General features: G+C 37.0%; 1 long non-coding RNA gene across 1 annotated transcript in view; it reads left to right on the top strand.

The window, feature by feature from the left end:
- LOC115942678 (uncharacterized) overlaps window positions 1-18,311 on the top strand; it is a 147,318-nt gene that overhangs the window by 22,889 nt on the left and 106,118 nt on the right. The window contains exon 2 of the long non-coding RNA XR_014147035.1: window positions 5,997-6,150. This is a non-coding gene — a long non-coding RNA (uncharacterized LOC115942678). The remainder of the gene's footprint in view (window positions 1-5,996; window positions 6,151-18,311) is intronic.

Genomic DNA, 18,311 nt, shown 5'->3' with positions numbered 1-18,311 from the left:
TTAGAGATAAAAATTGAAGCAGAAGGATATTAGCTCATGAATTTATAAAACGGATTGTCAAGTTTCTAAAAGTGTGATCACACTCATAATCTTTCTTGAGATTTTATTCACCTTTCCTTTCATGTCCAATAATGTTTGCTTTTTAAATGTTTTTTTTTTTTCACATTACAAAATCCTAGGTAACATTTGTAAAAATCTTTGAAGCCACAAGAAAGGATATTTACAAAAGTATTATTATTATTTTGCAACAGTGTAGTGAAACCATCTTGCTTGGGACATCATTGATGGAATTTTCAGTGGACTGGCCTGAAGTTTATCTGGGTTGTTAACCTCATTTTGGTAGGCAGCAAAAGTTAATGAATAAGACTAGAGAATGAATTCTTAAAGGACATTATAAAGGAACTATTAGAAATTTTGTACAAACATCTAATTACATGAAATAGTAGTAGCTAATTTATTAAAGGTCATTCTATAATCTTTCCTATCATATACATTTATTAAAGTACATGGCTTAAAGATTCCTATGGTATTTTATTAGCTTGGTTTGAATTATAGCACATGCTCTGTATGAGCAAATTTGTATTTACTTTAAAATAGTATATATTTTATCTCTTCGTAACAACTTTAGATAACCTCCTAGGTGGCATGAATTAATGATATTTCTTTGTAATTTCTGTATTTATTTATTTTTCTATCTGCTCCGTAAATATTTCCTAGAACATTTTCTGGCTGTTTATGAACCTCAAATCATCCGATTGCTCCTGTTGACACAGTGAAATTAGACTATCTGTGCAAGAGCAGAGCAAAATCTTTTTAGCTACATACGTAAACCAAGCTCCCAGTGCACATCTGAATTTTCTATAATTTTCCTTGACCAGTTACACTAGATGGGAAACAGAAAGAAGAACTTGATTCTTAGTGTGAGGATTGAACTTCAGTGCTGTCAGAACAAAGCAAATCTTGTTTTGACGTGTACGGTGAGCACACTGTGTAAGACACAGACGGAAAGAAGACTAGAAATAGCAGAATGTCATCTTGAAAAGTCTTCTTTTGACCAAGACCATATGGCAAACCCCATTAGAGCATAACTGTGAGATTTAGAAAAAAAAAATTGTTGATTCTTGGCAGGAGAGAAAATTGAAATTTAATTACTCTTACATCTTTCCTTTTTGTTGTTGCCAGTCACACTGGTGGATGTTGGAAGTAGCTCCAACCTCCAACTAAATCATGTACAATCAAATCACTCCAATATTGGAAATACTCTGGATATTTCTTTATTGTCTACATATAGGAGAGGAAGAAATCGAAGGTAAGAAGAAATATTCAGCTCAATATTACAGATGAGTCGTAGTAGATGGCACAGGGAGGTTAATTGATTCAAGTTCACAGTTAGTCATTCTTTATTCAGAAAATGAAGCCATTATTCCAATTCCCCAATGTTGAGCCTTCTGTAGGCCCATAATGATTATACATTTTATCCTTTGTTTTTAGAAAAGTACCAAAAATTGTCTTACATCTAGCTTTCTAAATAATTTTTGAGCCTCTATTAAAGTATTTACTAAGTATACATCTGCCTACTTTCTTATACACTTGAACATTTTATAAGCTATGCATAAAAAATATTTTTAGAGGTTACATTAGAGATAAAATTGTTAAAAATGTTCATACTCTGTCATGGGACTTCAACATTGTGGTCAGAAAGTTAATGCAAAAATTCCAAGCTTATAAAATAAACATATATGCAAATAGGTAGATAAGAATAGGTTTTTAAAATGTTTCATCTGACTCATAGGAGCTAAGTGAACCATGAAATGTGAAAATCTAAAACAAATGAAGCTAAGGACCAAATTCAAACATGCTCAGGGCAACAAATAAGATTTTTATGTTTTCTGTTTGTTGTGTTTGTTTTTTATTTCTGTCTAGAGTGTGTATCTCCAGTGATGGATGATATGACAAAATAACTCTCACTTATCTCAATAGTCTGAATCTAGAATAAATTAGACATGTAGATACTTATGAAAATTTCACGTGATGTGCTACTGCCCTGCTTCTCTTTGGCCCTTTTCTATGTTTTTCTTGTCTGGCAATGTTCAAATCCCTCCTGCCCATTAGATGTGAAATTTTTGAGAGTAGGTGCTATGCCTTAGTCTATCTTTACATTTTCAGGTACTTCTAACACTGGGTTGGCTCACAACAGTCAGCAAATTGTTGAATGCTTAAGTGACTTGAGAAAAAAAGAAAAAACACCTGAAGACTTGAATGTTAATAAATCTTTCAGAAAAATTACCTTAACTTCATATCTTGTCCTAGGAAACTTCCCCATCTGCCCTGCCACCCCTGTCTTTTTTTTTTTTTTTTTAATTTTATTTATTTATTTTAGAGAGTGAGCGGTGGGAGGGGCAGAGAGAGAGGGTGAGAGAGAATCTTAAGCGGACTCCCTGCTGAGTGCAAAGCCTAATTTGGGGCTCGACCTCACCACCCCAAAATCATGACCTGATCCAAATCCAAGAATCGGACACTTAACTGACTAAGCCACCCAGGTACCCCTACTCTGCCACACCTGTCTTTATCTTAATGGAATGGAAGTCCCACTAGAATGGAAGGGGAGAGAATATACATTTTGGCTTTGGAATTAAAGGAATAAAAGTAAGAGTATCTCTGAGGTAGAAGTGATATTTTGAAATGGAGCTTGAAAGATGAATAGGATCCTGAAAGTACTTAAATTGGAAGGAAAAGCACGAGCAAAACTTGATATCATAACATTAATGTGAGAAACAATAGTAGTAGATGTATTTAATTGGAGCCTAAGGTAGGTATATGGGAAGACCTGTGCAAATTTATGCAACAGCCTTAAATGCCCCGGGCAGATGAGTCTCCTTTAATTTGTTAGAGACAAACTCAGTAAGTTTTAAAGGTCATCTTTTGATATGTCTAGTTTCTTTTTATTTGATTTGACTGGATGCTCAGCCTGTATATAAATATTCTGAATACAGGTAATTATTTCCTCATGTACTATTGAGCTAACAGTACATGATCTTAAGTTTCCAGTGTAGGCATACTTCCTTGCCTTTAGAATCTTCTTTTGTTTTAGAAACAATGTTTATGAATGTATTTTTAAAGAAGGAATCATTATATATCCTCTCATTCGCCCCAATTCAACTTTTTGCATCCTCTCTCCAGGTCCATCAATGTGCCTTTGTTTTACTGCCTGACTGCTTAAAAGTCAGAGCCATTTTTATATTTTAAACCCTCAAACTTAATGAAATATAGATAATACCAAATTAAATGGTTTTATTTACATCTTGGTGAATTTTACCCTGAAATATTTGGTTCCTTTAACCCATAGAGATTTGAGAACCCAGTATACTGAGGTGTGGAGTAGTTCAAATAGCTCTACAGACTTAGAATAATGTGTGGTATGCTATTTTTAACTCTGTAGGCTCAGAGAGGCCAAGATCCAACCTCTTAAGATTTGGAGTAGTCCCTTGGGTCCTATTTTAAATGAATCCCTTTCTTCTATCTCTCCTCGAGACCACTAAATGAGGAATAAAACTCTTGGGTCAATTCCAAACCACTCTAAAATGGAATTAAACTGAGGCTTACTTCTCAACAACAACAAAAAATAGGGCGCCTGGGTGGCTCAGTTGGTTAAGCGACTGCCTTCGGCTCAGGTCATGATCCTGGAGTCCCGGGATCGAGTCCCGCATCGGGCTCCCTGCTCGGCGGGGAGTCTGCTTCTCCCTCTGACCCTCCCCCCTCTCATGCTCTCTCTATCTCATTCTCTCTCTCAAATAAATAAATAAAATCTTTAAAAAAAAAAAAATAGTGAGCTAGAATAAAGTCATCCTTAAAACATCAGAGTCGGTACCATTGCCCTCAGTATTTTTTTTTTTTTTTTTACAGGACATGTTTTTAAAAAATACCCATAGGGAGTTAAAATAAAGAAAAGTAGTTTTCCAGTCTCATGATCATAATGCTCTCATCACTTGTTTCTTCGTATCAAAACCTGAAGTTCTTACAGAATGAACTGTATGCAAACAATCTAAGAAAATGCTTTAAACGTTTCACCTTGATCCCCCTCCTCTTTCTTGGTCTGGAAATGCCCTTGACCACTTGATGCTGCTCCTCTAGCGAGGTCAGCTCCTGACCCAGACAGACCCCATAGGCCCCTGTCCCCACACTTGGAGCATCAGCCCCTTCCCTCCTCTGACACTTGAGCTTTCACCCTGCACGCCAGCATTTACCAGGCAGGAAAAAGTGAGTCCTCAGCAATGATGGGCGAGAAGCTGCCACTTATATTGCGTGCACTTTGGGTCCTTAGAGGAAAGCAAGGAAATTTCAAGTGAGGGGACATCCTTCTGGCAGCTTTGCTGCTAACTTAGATCCTTCATCTTCACAACTGTTGCTTTTTTCAAATAAACAGGTTTAGGAAAAATAGGGTGAACTAGATCCTGAAGGTTAAAATATTTTTCCTCATTGTATTCTCTGTTTTCTTTTTCTTCGTCTATTAAGATTAAAACAAATTTACTGTGAAGTGGAGTGGACCTCTGACAACACCCTGAAGTTTGATTTTTTATTATTATTATATTTTCTTCTCCATTAGGACTAGCTCCTTTGTAACTGTGCCTGCAGGGAAGAAGATACTGCTCAAGCAGGCATTGTTATTATTTGGGGTTATAATATATCCCTTTTATGGGTTATTTTGCATTTCTGTCCTGGAGATAATAGCAATATAATTTTGAAATATTCCTTAGTAGGAGCTCCTATTTGCTATCCACAGTGAAATGAAGAGTTCTGCTTACACTGGTCACTGTTATATTTGCGGTCATATTTACTCAGCAACTGTTTATTGGAAGTTTGGCTGAATTTACTGATATTTTCTCTTAGTGATTTAGATGACAATAATGGTAAGCATTAGGGGCGCCTGGGTGGCTCAGATGGTTAAGCGTCTGCCTTCGGCTCAGGTCATGATCCCAGGGTCCTGGGATCGAGTCCCACATCGGGCTCTCTGCTCCTTGGGAGCCTGCTTCTCCCTCTGCCTCTCTCTCTCTCTCTCTGTCTCTCATGAATAAATAAATAAAATCTTTAAAAAAAAAAAAATAATGGTAAGCATTAAATACGGCAGGAAAGGTGGTTTGGGCTTACTGTGAGAAGTGTGGAATTGTGTTGCGTTTCTGTCTGATAGGTCCTTACCTACTGCTACAGCATAGGAGAAAGTCTAACAGACGGAAAGGTGCAACAGGCCTGAGAATCCAGAGCCGATTCTGACCCCTGTTCTCCTGCTGCCTTGCCCATGAACAAGGCATTTCGCTTCTTCACACTTCAGACTCTTGTCTATAACATAAACGAAGGGATCTGCTATTTCTAAAGCCTTTCTCAGAAATGAAAAATATCGCCTCACGGTGTCCAGCATTGAAATTGTGACAAATCCTTGCTTGGGAATATGAAAGTATGATTAAAAGGTATCGGTTAAATAACTCTGAAAAATGATTTTCCATATCTCTAAAAAACAGAATCCTGTGTGGAAAAGTAAATAAGATGAGTCTGACATAAATGTGGGAATCAGAGCTTCTGTTATCAGTACTGTTTTTACATGAGATGGTTGGATTGAGTGGCCACCACCCAAAGTCAAGTCACCTCTCATATTAAGTTCAGTGATGGGAGTGAAATGTAGTGTGCTAGGTGAAAATAAGGAGAGTATAAACATTTAGAAAATAAATATCTGAATGGTTTTACATGTCACTGTGACTGGGCCACAGATATTTGGACAGACATTATGCTGGTGTTGTTGGGTGAGGTTAACATTTAAATTGATTGAGTAAAGCAGTTTGCCCTCCCTATGATGTGGGTGGGCCACACCCAATTTATTATTTGAATAGAATAAAAAGGTGACCCCTTCCCAACTAAGAGAGAATTCCTGCCTGACTGCCTTCAAAGTGGGACATCAATTTTTTTTCCTGCCTTCAAACTCAAACTGAAATGATGCCTCTTTCAAGGTCTTGAGACTGCTCTTCAGTCTGGAATTCCACCATGGACTCTCCTGTTTCCTGGGCCTTTGTACTCAAGACTGGACCTCTATCTCTGGCTCTCCTGAGTCTCCAGCTTACTTGACTCATCCTGCAGATGTGGAGACTTGACAGTCCTAATCATGTGAGTCAATTCCTTATACTAAATCTCTTTCTATATATTCTAATGTGTTCCATATTTTAGAATACATTATGCATATTATATATGTGTATTGTATGTATATGTGTATGTAGATCCTGTTGATTCTGTTTCTCTAGAGAATCCTAATATAATATTTGAGGATAATATACATAGATAAAAAAGAAGACATTCATATATTTTTAAAACTCCTCTAGGGTATTAAGCCCAAAAAGAACAGCAAACTGGTACAATTGATTGTGGTTTTCCCTTGATTCCTCATGAGAAATTTTAGGTTTATCTTATTTCTTCATAACCCAGGAAAGAATATCTAAGAAAGACAGCAAATTAGTCCTTTACATGCAATGTTTTTTTTTTTTTTAAGATTTTATTTATTTATTTATTTATTTGAGAGAGAGAGAGCGAGAGAGGGAACACAAGCAGGGGGAGTGGGAGAGGGAGAAGCAGGCTTCCCGTGGAGCAGATGTGGGGCTCGATCCCAGGACCCTGGGATCATGACCTGAGCCGAAGGCAGACGCTTAACGACTGAGCCACCCAGACGCCCCTTACATGCAATGTTGAGCCGTTGTGTGGTCACTTTTCAACTTCACTATTGTGTTATGACAAAAGGACAATGTAGATTGATTGTGCCATTATCCCTCACTGTGTGCCTTCAGGCTGGGTGGCCAATTTGGTCTGACTGTTCAGCTTGTCTTTAGAGTTTAATATCTGTTATGTGGACTTACTGGGAAACACAACTGTGCATGTGAATGAAAGTGAGTCAGAGGATGTGAGTGGGAATGTGTTTATCACTTCACTTTTAGAAATCCTGGAAGGTGTTCTAAATATATTGACTGTTGTCTTCCTTTTTCTGAAAGATATGAATAAATCAAGATATGGAGATTAAGGGATAAGGAAGGAGTAGTCAGAAAAAAAGAGATTTTGCTACATCTACCACAAAAAAATTATGGAGTACATTTTCATTTGTTGAATAAGTAGCATTGGACTCTTCTTCATCGTTCCTATGCAAGGTGTTAATAGGGCTGCAAGGTGAAAGGAAGTATTTTGTAGTACACTAATCCCCTGCATTGATAGCAAAGGTGTTCTCAAATTGCCATCAATGGAACCCCTAAAATTTTTGAAGAAGAAAAAGCCCTAGTTTCTCATGTTAAAGGTGTGGCTCTAGAGTATAACCTAATCAGCAAATCAGATCAACTAGTGGTTGTATGTTTTATGTCAAGAGTGAAATCCTGAATATCTAGGGGCGCCTGGGTGGCTCAGATGGTTAAGCGTCTGCCTTCGGCTCAGGTCATGATCCCAGGGTCCTGGGATCAAGCCCCACATCGGGCTCCTGGCTCAGCGGGGAGCCTGCTTCTCCCTCTCCCTCTGCCTCTCCCCCTGCTCATGCTCTCTCTCTAACTCTGTGTCTCAAATGAATAAAAAAAAAAAAAAAAACTTAAAATAAAAAAGAAATCCTGAATATCTGTAATGTTTTGCTGTCACAACATGACACAGAGCAGTAGGAAACGAGCTCCTGGCTTTAAATACAGGAGTAATTATTCTGGCATACTGATCTTTTGGATCCTAAACCACTGATGAAGCAGAGATAAGAATCGACCTTTGGACAATGTAGACACATATATTTATTATAATTTCAGAACTGTTACACACCAAGGACTGAAAACAGCGCTAGCAGCAGCAGTATATGCTGCAGAATGAAAGGACAGTGAGAATCATAGGTTCTCAGCACAAACTCGAGTCCCCCCAGGGTGAAGCAGTGACATCTAAGATAGCTCCTGCACCTGGCAGAGAGAGTGGTAAGAAAAGTCCCCCGAGACTCCAGGTTGAAAAGGTCAAACTTCTTCTAATTAATATAAATAAATCAATCATTCAGTCAATCAATCTGTTCTTCACTAAGGGGACTCTCAAGCCAGGCAAGTAGGATGTGATGCATCATTCTGGCAAATGTGACCCCAGCTGTCATGAGAGCCCCTGGGCAGCTGGTGCACTTTGGAAACATGCTGTGACCCTGTCCCCAGGAATTCAGTAAGTGCAGAAGTATTTCCTGGAAAACGTGGATGCACACAATTAAGTGGAAAGGAGCAGATTCAGCCCAATAGCAAAGCACAGACCTGGAACTAATGACCATTTGGGTTAAAACATTGGACATAATGGCCAGTGTTCGATGGGTCACATGGTGCGGCTCATCAGCTGTAGCAGATCCTGGCCCAGGAGCCAGCTTGCTCAGTCAGTAAATCCCGGTGCTGCCAAGACAGGAGGCACTTGAGCTCTGTCCATTTAATTACAGGGCATCACATATGGTCCCACTTTGTAATTTGGATTTCTTACACTTCTTTCCTGTCTAGCTTTTTAAATGAGCAGTTAAGCATTTGCTGAGGACTTTTGAGCACTAAAATCAGTGCAAGGATATTCACATGGTTTAAGGTATCACCATACAGATCATTTATCAATTACAAAGGGGGAAACTCAGATAACATTCAGGTAAATAATAGTGATCCAATTTCACATTGTCTCACAAATAATAAGATAAATCAGCACACTGACTTTGTATTTACAAAGATGTGATGCAATGGAAAAATTCCTAGCATCATCTATGTAATATTCTTACCAAGAGAATAATTCAATTTAAACATGAGAAAATAATCAGACAAATACGGATTGTTAAATATCTTACAATACAGTTGTTCTAAACAATCAGACAATTCTAAAATGTAGGATATCCTACAGTGCAAGTGGCTTAAACTTTTCAAAAATATCAATGTCCTGAAAGAAAATAAAAGTGAAAGGATTCTTGCAGATTAAAGGAAAATAAGGAGACCTGACAATCAGGAAAAATGCACAAACTTGTTTACCTGAGTGGAAGGTCAAAAAAAGCTATAAAGATATTTGGGGGATGATTGGATATATGTGACTATGGAAATTAGAAAATGTTGTTTTTGAACAATGTTAAATTTATGGAGTGTGAAACCAAGTAATATGAAAAAGACCCAGCGGCAATGCATTCAGAAGAAAGACCACCACGGGAGTTGGTGGTGAAGCTCATAAGGCCACAGACTTCTCTCATGCAGAGAGGGCCCTGATCAGTCTCTGCTATTATTAGAATAGTTTCTCCTGCCACCAGGTGGAGGGACCAACTGGCTGGAAGTTTCTCCTGCAAAGAGAAAAGGACCAGATTCAAGCTTTTTTGAGAGTTCTTTTAAGTACAAGAATACAAAATTATGGATACAAAATTAGATAAAACATTTAATATCTACTTAGAATGAGAAACAAAATTTTTTAAATTACAAACTAAAACAAAAAAAATAAACATTTTTTTTTTTTTTTTTTTAAAGATTTTATTTATTTATTCGACAGAGAAAGACACAGCGAGAGAGGGAACACAAACGGGGAGTGGGAGAGGGAGAAGCAGACTCCCTGCCGAACAGGGAGCCCGATGCAGGACTCGATCCCGGGACTCCAGGATCATGACCTGAGCCGAAGGCAGTCGCTTAACCAACTGAGCCACCCAGGCGCCCAAAAAAATACACATTTTCTTAAATACTACCTTGAAATGGATTGTGTAAGAAAATTTTTCAGAATTGTACTAAGGAACAACTCTTGAGAGAGGGAGGGTGATGAGAGGAAGACAGAGAGTCTGAGCTGTGGTTCAGCTGCATCAGAGGCCGCCAGAAGCTCTTGAAGTAGAATGGTCCTTCAGCATTGTCCCCGTGTCGGCAAGGGGTAAAGGAGACAGGTCTCTGTACCCTACTGGTTTGAGACGTTGGATGGCCCTTGAAGGGGGCATAATCTTGGGCAGGGCAGCTGCCTTCATGCAGAGCAATTCCTAGGAGATGCTGAATCTGCGAACAAACAGCAACCACTACCGCCAGCAGTGGGAAATATGAAGGCTTCTCTTCTGAAAGAGGGATCTGGGGATTGTACCTCCATATATTCTACCCCCCAAAAGAGCACAAAATGCAGGGGGGAAGCAAATATATATATATTTTTTTTTTTTTTTTTTTTTTTTTAATGAGAGAGAGAGCACATGAGAGGGGAGAGGGTCAGAGGGAGAAGCAGACTCCCCGCCGAGCAGGGAGCCTGATGTGGGACTCGATCCCGGGACTCCAGGATCATGACCTGAGCCGAAGGCAGTCGCTTAACCAACTGAGCCACCCAGGCGCCCCGAAGCAAATATATTTTTATTAATTAATTGTCCAAGTTTTATAATACAATATTTTCCTTTACTTTTGGGTTGCACACTTTTTGATTATTTCTTTATTTGCCAACAATTTCTAATATTTTTTTTTCCTTAGAGACAAGAGAAAGATAATTTAGTCTTACCTTTAGGAGAGCTGTTCAACATTACAGCTTCACTACTTACATATATTTTTTTAATTTGGAAAATTATTTTTTTAAAGATTTTATTTATTCATTTGAGACACAGAGATACAGAGAGAGAGAGAGCATGCGCATGAGCAGGGGGAGAAGCAGAGGGAGAGGTAGAAGAAGGCTCCCCACTGAGTCAGAAGCCCGATGTGGGGCTCAGTCCCAGGACCCTGGGATCATGGCCTGAGCCAAAGGCAGATGCTTAACCATCTGAGCCACCCAGGTGCCCCTGGAAAATTATTTTAAAATTTGGACAATATTATCAAGTCTCTTTCATACATGAACTCCAAGATTAAAGGTATTTCAAGATGTCTTGGGCAGTGACTAAGATTAAATACTGTTTGTAATGATGATGCTCATTCGTCAATTAGTATTCAATTATTACTTGTAGTAAGGGTTATGAATTTTATGTTGGACCCTAAACCTACATTTCAGGATATGAAGGAATAGGCACAATGGTGGTAGGAATATTCTGGAAGCTATTTTGACACTGGGATGAGCAATAGTTTAACTATAGATGGAAATGACTGCAAAGCACAGAAATAGACATTTCACTAAACACAAATTAAATTTATCTTAATTACATCTCCATGATGCCTATGGTTACTCAGAGGCAGCCCATGCATAGGGGCTGGTGGAAGTGAGGGCTCTAAAGCTGAAGCCTCAGTAGTCTCAAGGTAAATCTGCTTCCACCTCCAGGTTTGTAACTTTCTGAGATTTCTGTCTCTTCATTAGCCCTCTACCCCATGGTGTTTGCTGCTGCCCTTCAGACACAGTCTCCACAGTAAATAAACTACTAAGGTGCAACAGAATCTTGCGTTACAAACTTAGTAATGAGAAGTGAAATAGGAGGATGTAAAGTTTCTCAGATCCCCGTGACCCTAGCTAAAGCATTATACAGTTTCCATTAGGTACTTCCTTGGCCATTTGTCCAGCCCCTCCTATAAACCCAAGTTCCTTTCACGTGTCCTTTTCAGTCAGGTTACAATTACACTTTCCCTCCAGGACTGTAACTGTTTTGCTGGATTCATCTATTATCTAAGAAAGCACAGCATTTTCTGCCTATCCCCTGTTCCTCTGTTAGTGCCTCTGGATTTCATAATGAAATTGTTTTCTCAAAGTCACCTGAACTCTAACTCCATAGCATCTTCTACACTTGCGGCAGAATTCTCCAAACTAGCTGTTCTACCTTTCAGGGTGCACCGAATCTCCTGCTCAGCCCCCTTGAGTATTAGCTGCATACACAATCTTTCTCTTCAGTCACTTTTCCTAAAACTCCCAAACACTTTTAGAACTTAGACCTCTAATGCCCATTAAATATAAGTATAATAAATCTTACAAGAAGCAATCACCAAGATTCCAAAGGAGAATCTAAGAGTTGCTATAAGCAAAGAGATCTGTGACATACATCCTTTCTATTTTTATTTTTTGACTTACATCCCTTTTAGAATTACATTTATAATCAGAACTTTAAGGAATTTAATAAATTACTTCTATGACATTAGAGAATTAAAAATGGATCACTTTATTCAAAATTCATCAAATTTGAATTCTGTATCAGACACTCAATATAATGACACTTTCAACAGTAATGTTTACCAGGATGCAGGTGTTTGATGCATTTCTTTTGCTCACTATGGTAAGATCTTACCTGACAACTTTTTAACATATCTTTCCTTTTGAGTCAACAAATAATGGTCAGTGTCAGATTATTAATGGATGAGATTAATTGACTCATTCCTTCCTCCTCTGGCATTCTGTTCGGTTGCTATTTCTTACCCAATTCCATTTCACACCCTTCTTAAGTCCCTCAATATAAGTATCAGAAAACTGGATATAGGTTGTTTTCAATGAAAACAATGTAAGGTCTCTCATTTTGTCCACCTTTCTTAAGGATACATGCAATGACTATACTTTTCATTTGTCCACTCAATACAAGAATATAACTGAGAGAAAGCAGTTTGTAAAAATGTATTTTATGCTATTTTAACCAGAACTATAACTTTCTGGGTTAATTTAATTTTAATACTGTTATCCTGAGTCAGTTTGTGGGAAAGATGAAAATTTGAAAATCAAAAAAAAAAGTATAATCTGATTGTATTATTATTTTGAATCCTTCCTTCACATATCAGCATCATTGATAGAAGACGTTCCTTCAGCCCTGTACTTTTTTTTTTTAATCGGTGGTATGTACTTTATTATTTTTGTTAAGTGGTTAGTTTAGTTCCAGTTAACATACAGTCTTATATCAGTTTCAGATGTACAATCAGCCCTGTACTTTCTTTTTTTTTTTTTTTTTTTATTTGAGAGAGAGAGAATGAGAGACAGAGAGCATGAGAGGGAGGAGGGTCAGAGGGAGAAGCAGACTCTCCGCTGAGCAGGGAGCCCGATGCGGGACTCGATCCCGGGACTCCAGGATCATGACCCGAGCCGAAGGCAGTCGCTTAACCAACTGAGCCACCCAGGCGCCCAGCCCTGTACTTTTAAAAAATATTCTCATTCATATATTTGGAGGGTAGGGGTTGTTTTAGCAAATTTAGTACTATAATACTATACTCATAAAAAAGTATTAGAATCGGGGTGCCTGGGTGGCTCAGTCGTTAAGCGTCTGCCTTCGGCTCAGGTCATGATCCCGGGGTCCTGGGATCGAGCCCCACATCGGGCTCCCTGCTCAGCGGGAAGCCTGCTTCTCCCTCTCCCACTCCGCCTGCTTGTGTTCCCTCTCTCGCTGTGTCTCTCTCTGTCAAATAAATAAATAAAATCTTAAAAAAAAAAAGTATTAGAATTGTAGTTGCTGCAATGATAAGCCCTAAAGCAATTGGAAAGTCCTTCAAAAGTCAAATAACTTAATTATTAAGTTACTAAGTTAATAATCAATTAATAATTAATTAAAGTCAACTAATTGCTGTTTCTTCTATTCTCACCTTACCCCAAATCTCCATATGGTGACAATTGAGCTGCCATTTAAAATCCTTAGGACAAACCCAAAGAGGCAAGAAAATTACTGTTAGCCTGTGTTCATCCCAGGGGAGGAGGAGAGGGAGAGGAGGAAACTGCCAGACCTAGTGCCTCTCACTGATAAGATTCATCAAGGGCAAGTACATTTAATGGACTCCAGAGTTTATTCTGTCTCTTTCTCAGAATTCAGTCTACCTGGTCTCCTGTCTTTTCATTTCAGAGGGAAAGCAAGGAATGCTTCCTTTTGAGAGCTTTGCAGTTAAAGAGTCACTTTACAGAGACGGTGTTGGGTAGAGGTTTTAGTTTCAAAGGCAGAAAAAACTGTGTCTTTGTTCATCAACATGTTTAATATTGGGTCACTTTTCCTTGTAACCAGAGTTTACATGATTTGGCTAATGGTAGGCTGGTAAGTTTGTAACAACTGGGCATCCCCCCAACAGAATCCCTTTCTCTTTCCAGGAAAAAGTCCTAATTAGTAGTGTTTATAGATTTCCATAATGTATTTACTACCACTGTGGCTGATTTAGAGATATAATATGATACTACAGACTGAAATTGGGAAGAGGTGGGTACAGTAAGCTGTCCCCTGGCAATATAAGTTATAGGGGGTTTAGCCCCTGCAGGGAAAGAGAAAGAGAAGCCCTTAGATCTTCCTACAGGTTAGACCAAAGGATTCTTTCCATTGTGCAGTCCTGTGAAACTAATTGAGTCTCTTAACATAGGTATATTATTATTTAAAATTGACATCCATGCAACTGAAAGAAATTCACCTTCTAATAAACAGTTGAACCATAAGTTTCAGTCAAATCAGTTCATGAAGCTTGTCTATTCAGCAGTCTTTTCAAATTCTGATTGTGGTTCTATAGAAAGAATGTATTACTTAGTCAAAAGGGAAGATAGTTTGGTAAGATTTGGGGAAAGTTCCACTGCCATGCAAGAAGATTCATTCTAAAAGAAAGTATTTCTTTTTTCCCTTCCCAACTTCTATGAATGTTTTGCATTAAATGCCTTAGTTAATTGTCATAGACCTTAGACCTGGAAAAGAAGGCAATGGTGAGTGAAATTTCAAAAACTCTACAACTATTACATTTCTACTATTTTGTCTTATTTTTGACCATTGTAATAGGTTGTTCAGCCCAATTTTACAGAGATATTAAGTGACTTACCCCAAATCACACAATCATTCTTAAAGATTAGGGCTAGAACCCAGATCTTCGGACTTCTATCTTAGGTCGCCTGCCCTACTTTTCACTTCCTCTTTTAAATATTGAGATAAAATTTTAGTATTCTGTGTATTTGAGTGCTCTACAAAATAAACTTCTCTAATTTTTCTAGGGTCTCAAGTTGTTATTGAATTTTGAGACTGTTCTGTCACCTCTACTATGCCCCTGCCTATGAGAAACTACACTGATTTTGGTGTGGCATATAATCCTGCTAATTATAAGGCCTATCAAGGAAAATGGTAGATGTAATTTGTTTTAATTAGGAAGAAAATTTAAATCAAAATTTTTTTCTTATTAAAATGAAAATAAATGTTATGGTCATGTGTATATGGTCAATTCCTTTCCAGATTGTTAATCACTATTACTCTCATATTTAGCAATTTCTACTGATTATTAACATAGCAAAAATCAACAGATTAGCTGTATTTGGTTTACCTTTATTTTTACAAGTATACTGTTAGCCTTCATGGCATTGCATATGGGCATATTATATGAATGGGTGATTACAAACTTCAAAAATTACTCAGTAGCTTCTAATGTTGTCTTTAGTGCTATTATCATCAATTTTATCATATCCTTGGTGACTTTAATTTTAGGATTGCTATTTCACAAATTCTTAGATTATTTCATGATGTAAAAAAGTTGTAAGAAGTTCTAGTGGATTTTTTAAAAAGTAATGTCGAAATTTTGCAAAATAAAAATTACTACCTAGGTCATGACATCATAATTGCAATATTTGATCCCCTAAATTATAATTAAGTGTTTTCCAAAAGTTTGTTTTCCTTTCTCTCTTTCTTCCCTCTGTCTCTGTCTCTCTCTCAGTCCTGAAACAGATATCAGATTTTGAAAGATGTTGAAATCTTTCACATAATTCTTTTTAGGTATTAAATAATTAATATTTGAGTGATTATAATGATTTGAGGGTATATTATAAATTCTTTTTCCTCTTTCTAGTTTTCATTTCTCTCCTGAGATGCTAAGACGGGCTTCCATAGACATTCATTTCATGACACATGTCCAAGGCATCTCATATTCTGAATTGCTACCATCAAAATACAGCTGAATTGAAGACTATTTTCGCCTAACATTTGGGCATCATAGTCCTCCTCTTCAGAAAAGTGCTATTTGATATTTAATACTCAGGTCCCACAGAAAAGACTTTGATGTCTATTAATAATATCACCTTACATTTCATAGTACATGTACATTTTCCAGTGAGTTTCATATCCTGCATTAAGCCATGAAAGTAGCAAGTTAAGGAAGATAGAATAAATATTTTTGTGAATATTTTATAAGGACACTGAGCAAGGGAAGTTGAAATACAGGAAACTGCAAGAAATACAGAAAATATTTAGGCAAAAAGATACCAAAGTTTTAACTAAATGTGTGAATACATTTTAGAGTTTATATGGTATTTAGAATGTTTATTTTTTTTAATTTTTTAATTTGAGTATAGTTGACACACTGTTAAATTAATTTCAGGTGTGCAATATAGTGATCCAACTTCTCTATACATTATGCTATGTTTTCTACAGGTGTAGCTACCATCTGTCAGCATACAACGGTATTACAAAATTATTGACTTTATTGCCTGTGCTGTGCCTTTTATACCTGTGACTTATCATTCAATAACTGGAAACCTATATCTCCCACTCCTCTTTACTCATTTTGCCCATCCCCCAACCTCCTCCTGCCTGGCAACCATTAGTTCTCTGTATTTACAGGTCTGATTCTGCTTTTTGTTTGTATGATCATTTATTTGTTTTGGATTTAGATTCCACATATAATGTGAATCATATGGTATTTGTCTTTCTCAGCGTGATTTATTTCACTTAGCATAATACCCTTCAGGGCCATCCATGTTGTCCCAATTGGCAGAATCTCATCCTTTTTTATGGCTGCCTAATTTTCTGTGTGTGTGTGTGTGTGTGTGTGTGTGTGTGTGTGTACATCATCTTCCTTATCCATTCATCTATTGATGGACACTTAGGTTGCTGCATTTCTTGGTTCTTATAAATAATGCTGTAATAAACTTAAGGGTGTATATATATATTGAATTAGTGTTTTCAATTAGTGTTTTTGAATTAGTGTTTTCATTTTCTTTGGGTAAATACCCAGTAGTAGAATTATAGATCATATGATATTTCTATTTTCAATTTTTTGAGGAGACTCCATGTTGTTTTCCACAGTGGCTATAGTATTTTACATTCCTACCAACAGTGCACAGGATTCCTTTTCCTCCACATCATTGCCATCACTTGTTATTTCTTGTCTTTTTTTTTTTTTAGTTTAGCCATTCTGACAGGTGTAAGGTGACATTTCTTATGGTTTTGATTTGCATCTCCTTGATGATTAGCAATATTGAGCTTCTTTTTATATGTCTTTTGGCCATCTCTATGTCTTCTTTGGGGAAAAAAAATGTCTGTTGAGGTCCTCTGCCCATTTTTTAATAGGATTGCCTGTTTTTTGGTGTTGAGTTATATAATTTCTTTATGTATTTTGGATATTAGCCCCTTATCAGGTTTATCATTTGCAAAGATCTTCTCATATTCAGTAGGTTGCGTTCTTCTTTTGTTGACAGTTTTCTTCACTGTTCCTTTTTTATTTTGATGTAATCTCAATAGTTTATATTTGCTTTGGTTTCCTTCACCTAAGGAGACATATTTAGAAAAATGTTGCTATTGCCAATGTCAGAGTAATCTCTGCCTGTGTTCTCTTCTGGGATTTTCATGGTTTCATGTCTTACATGTAGGTCTTTAATCTGGAAATTGGTAGTATTTCTATATAGTAATAATGAAGTAGTAGAAAGAGAAATTATTACAATTCCATTTATAATTGCACCAGAAAGAAAAAAAAAACTACCTCAGAATAAACTTAACCAAAGAGGTGAAAGACTTGTACTTTGAAAACTATAAACATTGATAAAAGAAATTGAAGATGACACAAAGAAATGGAAAAATATTCCATGCTCATAGATTGGAAGAATTAATATTTTTAAAATGTCCATACTACCCAAAACAATCTATAGCTTCAATGTAATCCCTATCAAAATATCGATAGCATTTCTCACAAAACTAAAACAAACAATCCTAAAATTTCTATGGAACCACAAAAAACCCTGAATAGCCAAAAGCAACCTTGAGAAAGAAAAACACAGCTGGAGGCATCATGATTCCAGATTTCAAGGTATACTACAAAGCTGCAGTAACCAAAACAATATGATACTGGCACAAAAATCTGACACATAGATCAATGGAAAAAAATAGAAAGCACAGAAATAAACCCATGCTTAAATGGTCTATTGATCTATGATAGAGGAGGCAAAAATATACAACGGGGAAAATTTAGTCTCTTCAATAAATGGCATTGGGAAAACTGGACAGCTATATGCAAAAGCTACATAAAACTGGACCACTTTCTCACACCATACACAAAAATAAACCCAAAAAGACATTTAAAATGTTTAAATCACTACTCTATTGATTTCCTTAGATAACGTCTCTATTTATAAGACTGGTTTTAAATTGTATTGAAGGAGTTTTGTCTGTGTAAATAGTGGAGTAACACATTCTGAAAATTGTAGCTTCCATAAAAGTAATA

Source organism: Leptonychotes weddellii, chromosome 7, assembly GCF_054177405.1.
Source record: "Leptonychotes weddellii isolate Sample4059 chromosome 7, ASM5417740v2, whole genome shotgun sequence".
Lineage (NCBI taxonomy): Eukaryota > Metazoa > Chordata > Mammalia > Carnivora > Phocidae > Leptonychotes > Leptonychotes weddellii.
The sequence above is the reverse complement of the archived record's forward strand: the minus strand, read 5'-3'. Positions and strand labels throughout refer to the sequence as shown.